This window comes from Leptonychotes weddellii, chromosome 10, assembly GCF_054177405.1.
Source record: "Leptonychotes weddellii isolate Sample4059 chromosome 10, ASM5417740v2, whole genome shotgun sequence".
NCBI lineage: Eukaryota > Metazoa > Chordata > Mammalia > Carnivora > Phocidae > Leptonychotes > Leptonychotes weddellii.
The window spans coordinates 115813937-115821039 of NC_138378.1; the positions used below are offsets into that span (position 1 = coordinate 115813937).

General features: G+C 51.4%; 1 long non-coding RNA gene across 1 annotated transcript; it reads right to left on the reverse strand.

The window, feature by feature from the left end:
• Positions 1 to 305: 305 nt before the first annotated feature.
• LOC145723730 (uncharacterized) lies at positions 306 to 6294 on the reverse strand. Its single transcript, XR_014148984.1, has 3 exons — positions 6243 to 6294; positions 2343 to 2548; positions 306 to 892 (listed from the first exon to the last, which is right to left on the reverse strand). It is a non-coding gene; the product is annotated as an uncharacterized LOC145723730 (long non-coding RNA).
• Between the last annotated feature and the right edge of the window lie 809 nt (positions 6295 to 7103).

Sequence of the window (7103 nt, forward strand, 5' to 3'; positions counted from 1 at the left end):
TCAAATACTCAGCAATGAGATGTGCTCCGCAGAAACCCAGACCAGTATAAATAGGCCTCTTTATTTCTCTTCCTTCACGCTAAGGAGAAAGAACAGCAGAACTGGGGAAGAAGGACATTCCAGAAATGCCACAGAGAGACCTCAAAAGAACACTGCGCTGTGTCTGCTAAAGGAAGCACTTCATGAGAAAGGAGCCACAGGAAGTGCCCGTGGGCTCCCGGGCCAGCCTCGAGGACCACAGTGATCCCCCCGCCCACCCCACCCCCCAGCTCGTGGAGAGCCCTGGGAGCAAGGGCAGGGGGCCGCAGACCCATCCCAGGCCGGCTTGCTGCCCCCTGTGTCAGGTTCTGTCTCACCGAAGGTTGAGGAACTTGGCCATCACGTGTCACTCAAAGAGGATTCCCAAGATATCTGATGGCCCCGAGATCCTGGCGGGAGGGGTGGCCCGTATGCATTTTACCCAGAACTATTCTCAAACAAAGAGAGTGGCTATTTGGTTATAGTAAGAATAAAGTTCTGCTTCTAACTGTACACTTATTTACTTTATGGAAAACATAGCACTTTTTCAGTCCTCCAGCCGCGGAGGTGTGCTCTAGGGACACCGAGTTGTAATAGAGAAAAGAGGAGTCCCTCCTCCCACCCTCGAGTGGGTCTCACCCTCGAGTGGGTGGCTGTCAGGTCCTCCCAAGTGACTGGCATCTCCGTGTGATCTCTTCTGGTTTGAGAAAGTAAACATGAAGCTTCTGCAGAGAATTTTTTCCCCAATATGGACAAATGAAACACACACACACACACACACACACACACACTACACAGTCCTGCCACTTACTAAGTCTTAATGAGTTGTACTTTTCCAGCTTGCTTCTCACTGAGTGGGCATGTGGATTTGCACCTGTTGACATAATTTGGGTACGGGGTTTAGGCTGGGCACAGCTGTTCCCAGGGCCACTGTTTTGCTTCTTTTCAATCACAGAAAGCAGGGTCAGAAGTTTGGGGTTACTGTGATGCGGTCAAAGAAGGGGACCACAGCTCGTGTGGCCCGGTGTCGCCTATTTCCGGACTGGGACTTCTGAGTCACGACCTGAATTAGACACGGGTGTCCTCAGCAGCCCAGACAGCTGAGCGGTGTTGCTGAAGGCCCATCCTACCGGCTCTCCTGTTTGAGGGCCCAAGAGAGGAGAACTCAAGACAGTCAGGACTGGGAGAAGAAGCACACAGGCGCTCCTGAGACTGGATGCCTGAAGTGGCATCCCGGTAAGGACTAAGTTATGGTCATTCCTTGGCAAGGTCTGGTTTCAAATCTTACTCCCAAAAGCTTTTACTCTCTGGCATATAGGGCAGCTGACTTATCTCAACTTCATAGCCTGTCAAATGGTCCTAAGTCACAAATTGCAAGGTCATTACAAATGAAAGATGGTGCCTGTTATTTGCCGGGGGCAATATCCCCCCACAGTAGGTGCTTAGCAAATGGAACGTACTGGTCCTGGTGTTCATTCTTGAATTTTCCTTTGTGTTCATTCTATCCTCCACCCCCAGACCCTCAGGCTAAGCTCTTGGAGGACAAGGCCTGCTTTATTCATCTTTGAAATCCCCCAAAGGACAGGAAGGTGTATAGTTGGCCATCAGCAAATCCTCGTGGATTCACCCACCAGTGGCTGGGACTCCCTCTGCCTCCCTAACCCTATCTTGGCATGCACGCCTATGGACTATACTTCCAAACGCTCCTTCACACATCCTGATGTTGACCAGCAGAGTGAGAGACAGACAGGAAGCAAGAGGTGGAATGTGAGGAAAGCACAGCATATTTCTGTTTGTGACAAAGGCATCAATGAAGAGGACAGCCCTGGGGGCAGTAGGATTCCCAGGGAGGGGTCAAAGGTGAGCCTATGGAAGCTCTGATTCTGATGGGGGCAGACCCTGGTGCTAGGTCAGCGGGGGCTGTGGATTTCTGGGTGCAATGTGGCTGAGGGTGCGGGAGGTAAGATCACTCTCATTCATTCAGAGCTGTGAGGACCTACTATGTGGGCTAGGCACTGCAGGGTGCCATCAGAACGAGACATGGTCCAATGAGGAGGTAGAGAAAGGAGAGCTAATGACTAAAGTCTCTGGGGCGCTAGGAGTCGGTGTGGAATACTCCGAGTGCACAGGAGGTAGGGAAGTGTGCTGGGGAAGGAATAACCCCTGCGGGGATCAGAAGGTTCTCTGGAATAGGACTGGCCAGAGGAGGAAGGACATTCCCAACACAGAGAACAGCACTCAAAAAACCCTGAGATCCTGAGCTTGCAGGTGGGAGTGGCTGCTTACAGAAGCCTGTGGTTCCAGGGACCAGTGTTGGGGCTGACCTGCTGGATCCAGCAGTGGGTACCTGGAGGGAGTCTCCTGGGAGCATCCTTCCTGGGGGTTACAGACACTCAGCCGCCAGCCAGGACTGGGACACAGCTTCACCCATGACAGGTTTGGTGACAGCTGGATTTCTCCTCTTGTGCTGGTACTTTGGGCTAATGAAGGAGGAAGTTGAGCCTTTTCATTGGCTGTCCCCTTGGTAGACCTGGACAAAGACACCCCAGACAGCGGCAGATCAGATGATACTCCAAAGGTTAACTGCGTTAGGACAGGGCTGGCCCTGCGTTCAGATCAGAGGACACTCAGATCCAGAGTCAGTCTCCAGCAGTGGCTGGAATCACCCTCATTGCTGTGACAGCTCTCTGCCTTCCAGGCCTTAAAACACGGCCATCGAAGAGGCTGATGCCTCCACGGGCCAAGCTCAGTGCCAGACCAAAGACAACATTGCAGTAGGCGTTTGCACTTGAACATGAACGAGGAACAGAGTCCAAGCACACACCCCTCCACCCATGTCCTCTCCCCAGGGCCCACTCCTGGCCAGCAGCGCAGCATGCCATGGTGGAAGGACAGCTGGAGCGGCGGCGGGAGACCCAGGCCTGGGCCACTGCTCCTCTGTGTGACCCTGGGCACGTCATTGCCCCCCCCCCCCCCACCGAGTCGTTTTCGTCCGTGAGTAGCATGGTTAGGGATCTGCCTGGCTGGCTCACAGACTTACACACGGTGGTCAGTGGAGCAACGACGGATGTGTATGTACTTTGTGGCTGACCACAGTAAGGAGATGATTTCCAAATATCTGTCTCTAGTTCAGTATGATGGTTACTGCCACTTAGCATGGCCGAGTGGACAGAGCTGACAGTTTTCTTCTCAGGGAGAAACAGAGCGTGCCCTCTCTGCTGACCCGGGGCGGGGTGGGGCCGGGGGCACCGAGTCCGGAGCCCAGCGAGCCCAGTGAGCCCAGCGAGCCCAGCAAGCATCATCACAAGGAAGTCACGGTCGGGGAGCCAGGAAGCTCCCGGCTCCTGGCTCTGGCTCTTCTCTGCTTGTGCAGGTAGCCAAAGAGGCCACAGCAGGCTTCGGCAGCAAGGGTGGGGCTCCCTGGGGTCAAAGTCAGAGAGAAACTCAGAGCCCTGGAGTGCTGGGGAGGACTTTGCACCAGATTCAGCAAACCTTTGTTTCGTGCCTCCAGGACGCACCAGGCACCGGGGAGCTGCCTTCTGTGCGTTAAACAAGCTGCATGACAAGCGGGGCTGAGACATCGGCATTGTCCCCATGCTGCAAGGTCAGATGGGCCACATCGCCTACCCCAGGGCCCATGGCTTGAACCCCACTCTGTCCACTCAGAACCTCCCACTGCTGAGGTGTCATTGAAATGTCACCTCCTCAGGGAGGCCTTCCATGTCCTTCTCCCACACAGCATGATTGGCGATTGCAGACTTCTTCGTGTTGCCTTTTCTTTTTTTTTTTTTTAAAGATTTTATTTATTTATTTGAGAGAGAGAGAATGAGAGAGAGCACATGAGAGGGGGGAGGGTCAGAGGGAGAAGCAGACTCCCTGCCGAGCAGGGAGCCCGATGCGGGACTCGATCCAGGGACTCCAGGACCATGACCTGAGCCGAAGGCAGTCGCTTAACCAACTGAGCCACCCAGGCGTCCCATGTGTTGCCTTTTCTAATGTCCACCACCCCCGCTAGACTGTAAGCACAGGGCCCTGGTCTGTCTTGTCGCCACCATCTTGCCCGTGTGTCAGGGGCATTCAAGAAAACACTTTGAACACAGTGTGGGAGTAAATACAGGGATTAGGAACTTAAACACACACTGTCTGAGTGCCTTACTTTCGTCTGGGTCATTGTCACCTCTCTCCATTCTAGATATGACACGAGAAATGATGTTGTGGATGGGAATTTTCAGTATGACCCCAAAGTTCACATAATTGTTCCCATCTCTCTTTTTATAAGATTTTATTTTTTATTTATTTATTTTTGGGAGGGAGAGAGAGAGCAAGCACGAGCAGGGTAGAGGGTCAGAGGGAGTAGCAGACTCCCCGCCAAACAGGGAGCCAGATGCAGGTCCTGAGCTGAAGGCAGACGCTTAACCGACTGAGCCACCCAGGCACCCTCGATCCCATCTTGAAACCACCAAGCACCTGGCTGCGAAGTGAGGCAAAGGCCTCAGCAAATCCCAGGATCCGCAATCATTTCTCCCCATCACATAAATTACACCGTCCCCAAGGCCTTGCAGGTGCTCCAAGAATTGGTCCTGGCTGCGGAGTAAGCCAGCTAAGCTTGCTTCTTACCCGCGTAACACGTGCAGATGGTGGCTGTCCCTGCCCTTCAGAGAAGCCTGTCTGGTCTATACAAACATCCAACTGGAACAAGGTCAGCCAGAGCGCGGAGCATGCTGTCATTAACATCATTAATGTGCGTTAGTGATAATTGTACCATTTCCCTGCTGGAAACGCCTTCCTCCCTCTCCTCTCCTCCCACCCCAGTCCTGGGAGTTACCAGAGATAACCAGCCAAAGCTCTTACACGATTGTGGGCACATAGTAGGTGCTTCATAATTACTACCTCCCTTCCTTGGCCCACATCCTCTCCACCCCAGCCCCCAGGTACATCCCCTCCTCTGAATCCCACACCACTTATTCCTTCCCCCAGCAATTGGCCAGTGACTCCGCCAGTTTGGAACTGGGATATTTCTCCTCTGAGCCAGTTGGTCTCCAAAGCTAGTCTGTGAGCTCCTTGAAGACAGGGATTCAGCCTAACACATCATAGTCTCTCCGTTCTTGTCCCCCAACAGCACTGATTTCAGGCCTGGCCTTGTACACAATAGATGCTCCATGAATAAGGACCAGGCCTCAGAGCCTTTGAAGACCAAGGCATAATGGATGTAAAACAGGCTAGGAAAGCAAATTGGCATTAAGTGTGAATCAGCTCTTCCTTCTTCTGGTTCTGAATTGGGTTCTGTGACCCTGTCACTCTAATGCCCAGTCCTCCTTCCAAGGGGCAACCTGTTCCTGGCAGGATGCATAGAGCGTTAGCACTGGACTTGGACTGCAGTGGGAAAATCCATAGCAGGCAGACAAAAGCTGAATGAGAAGGTGATGAGGATCCCACCAGGGGAGCACAATTCCGTCTAATTTGGAGTCAAAACACATGTCCAAGCCAGAAAGCCAGAAGTCAGGCACTCACTGAGGTGTAGACCGGACAGACCAGGAGAGGCCAGCAGGAGCAGAGACAGTGGCTGGGGAGACCAGTGAGCCTCCAGCACCTCATTCCTGGTCGGGCCCAGGATCTGAGGACACCCACACAGCCTCGCTGGCTTCCCTTGGCTCACTGGTATCCAGACAAAAAGGGAACAAAGCAGTGGACGAACAGAGGTTCCTGTTGCCCATTTCATTAAAACCGTGTGAGTGCCTTTTCACTCCCAGAATCCCTGTCACATTCTGGGCTCAGGCTGTGTCCAGGGCCCAGCCCCTGGCCCTTGGCCAGCTTGCAAGATTCCATTTCAGTTTGGAGGTTGAAATCTGCCATGCATTGACATTTTGGCCCGATGGCTTCGGAGCGCCGCTGTCCTGAACCACCAAGCCTGCATTTTGTGCAACTGCCCTCCGTCCCTCCCCTCCCCCGCCTCCCCCCCCCCAACCTCCCTTCACAAGGTGCAGCCTCTGTTTTCATGAAGAATCTCCAAGCCAGAAATTGCCTGAATTCTCCAGGAGATCTTCTGCCTGGAGAGGGCAGGGTGAGGCTGCAGACACTGAAACTTATTCATTTACCTCAGTCAAAGGCTACAAGTTGGTTCTTTATTAGCAACAGGGAAAACCGCTTAATGAGCCTTCTTTTTTTTTTCAAATGAGATAGACAAGCTGACCACAATTTTAAAAAATATATAAAGCAGGACTCACTCATTATGGGAGCACAGCCTTGAGCTTCAGAGTTCCTGGCTCACTGAGGAAGTGGACTGAAATGCAAGGAGGAAATGAGGAGGTCATGTCTATTTTAGATTTCCAGTGAGGTCTTATTTCCTTTGGATTTTCTATAAACAAAGAAAGGACAGTTGTTGGTTTGGTTATTTCAGATAACCCATGTCTTTAAAGTAAAATGTAGTTGACCTAAATGGAGATCTAATAAATGACTAAGCTTTTCCAAAATTAAGTCCTCAGCTAATAATAACAGGGGCAGATATCATACCATTTTATTGAGCAAGACCGTGTATTGGGCACTTTCTAAACAATTAGCATACATTAGAAATACTGTTGACTGGCTATAGCCACTTCACCCAGAAATTCCATTCCCGAAAATCTATTGCAGAGAAATAAAAACATCTGTGCAGCAAAGGTGTGTGTGTGTGTGTGTGTGTGTGTTGCAGCATTGTTCATTGTCGCGAAACCAGATACGGGGTGAATATCGATAAATAGGGGAACAGGTGAATAAAGAGTGTTATATCCAAATCATGAAATATGATGCCACCATTAAGGTCAGAGATTTCCCGAATGACCAGAATGGATTTCCAGAGCATGTTGTTGAGTAAGGAAAGTAAAATGCATAAAATTGTGTGTAATAGGATCTCTTCTTCACAAAGAATGATTACATATATTCAATGAAGTGTGTATATCGATAGGCTTTGGATGCTGTAGTATCATGGAGGAAAATACCAATGGTAGGTTCTAGGGGGCCCCGGGGCTGTGTGGGATAGGGCAGTTGGCCCGGAATTGGCAAGAAGCTGTGATATGAAGAGAGCAGCCTGGAGGGGAAAGGAGGAGTCA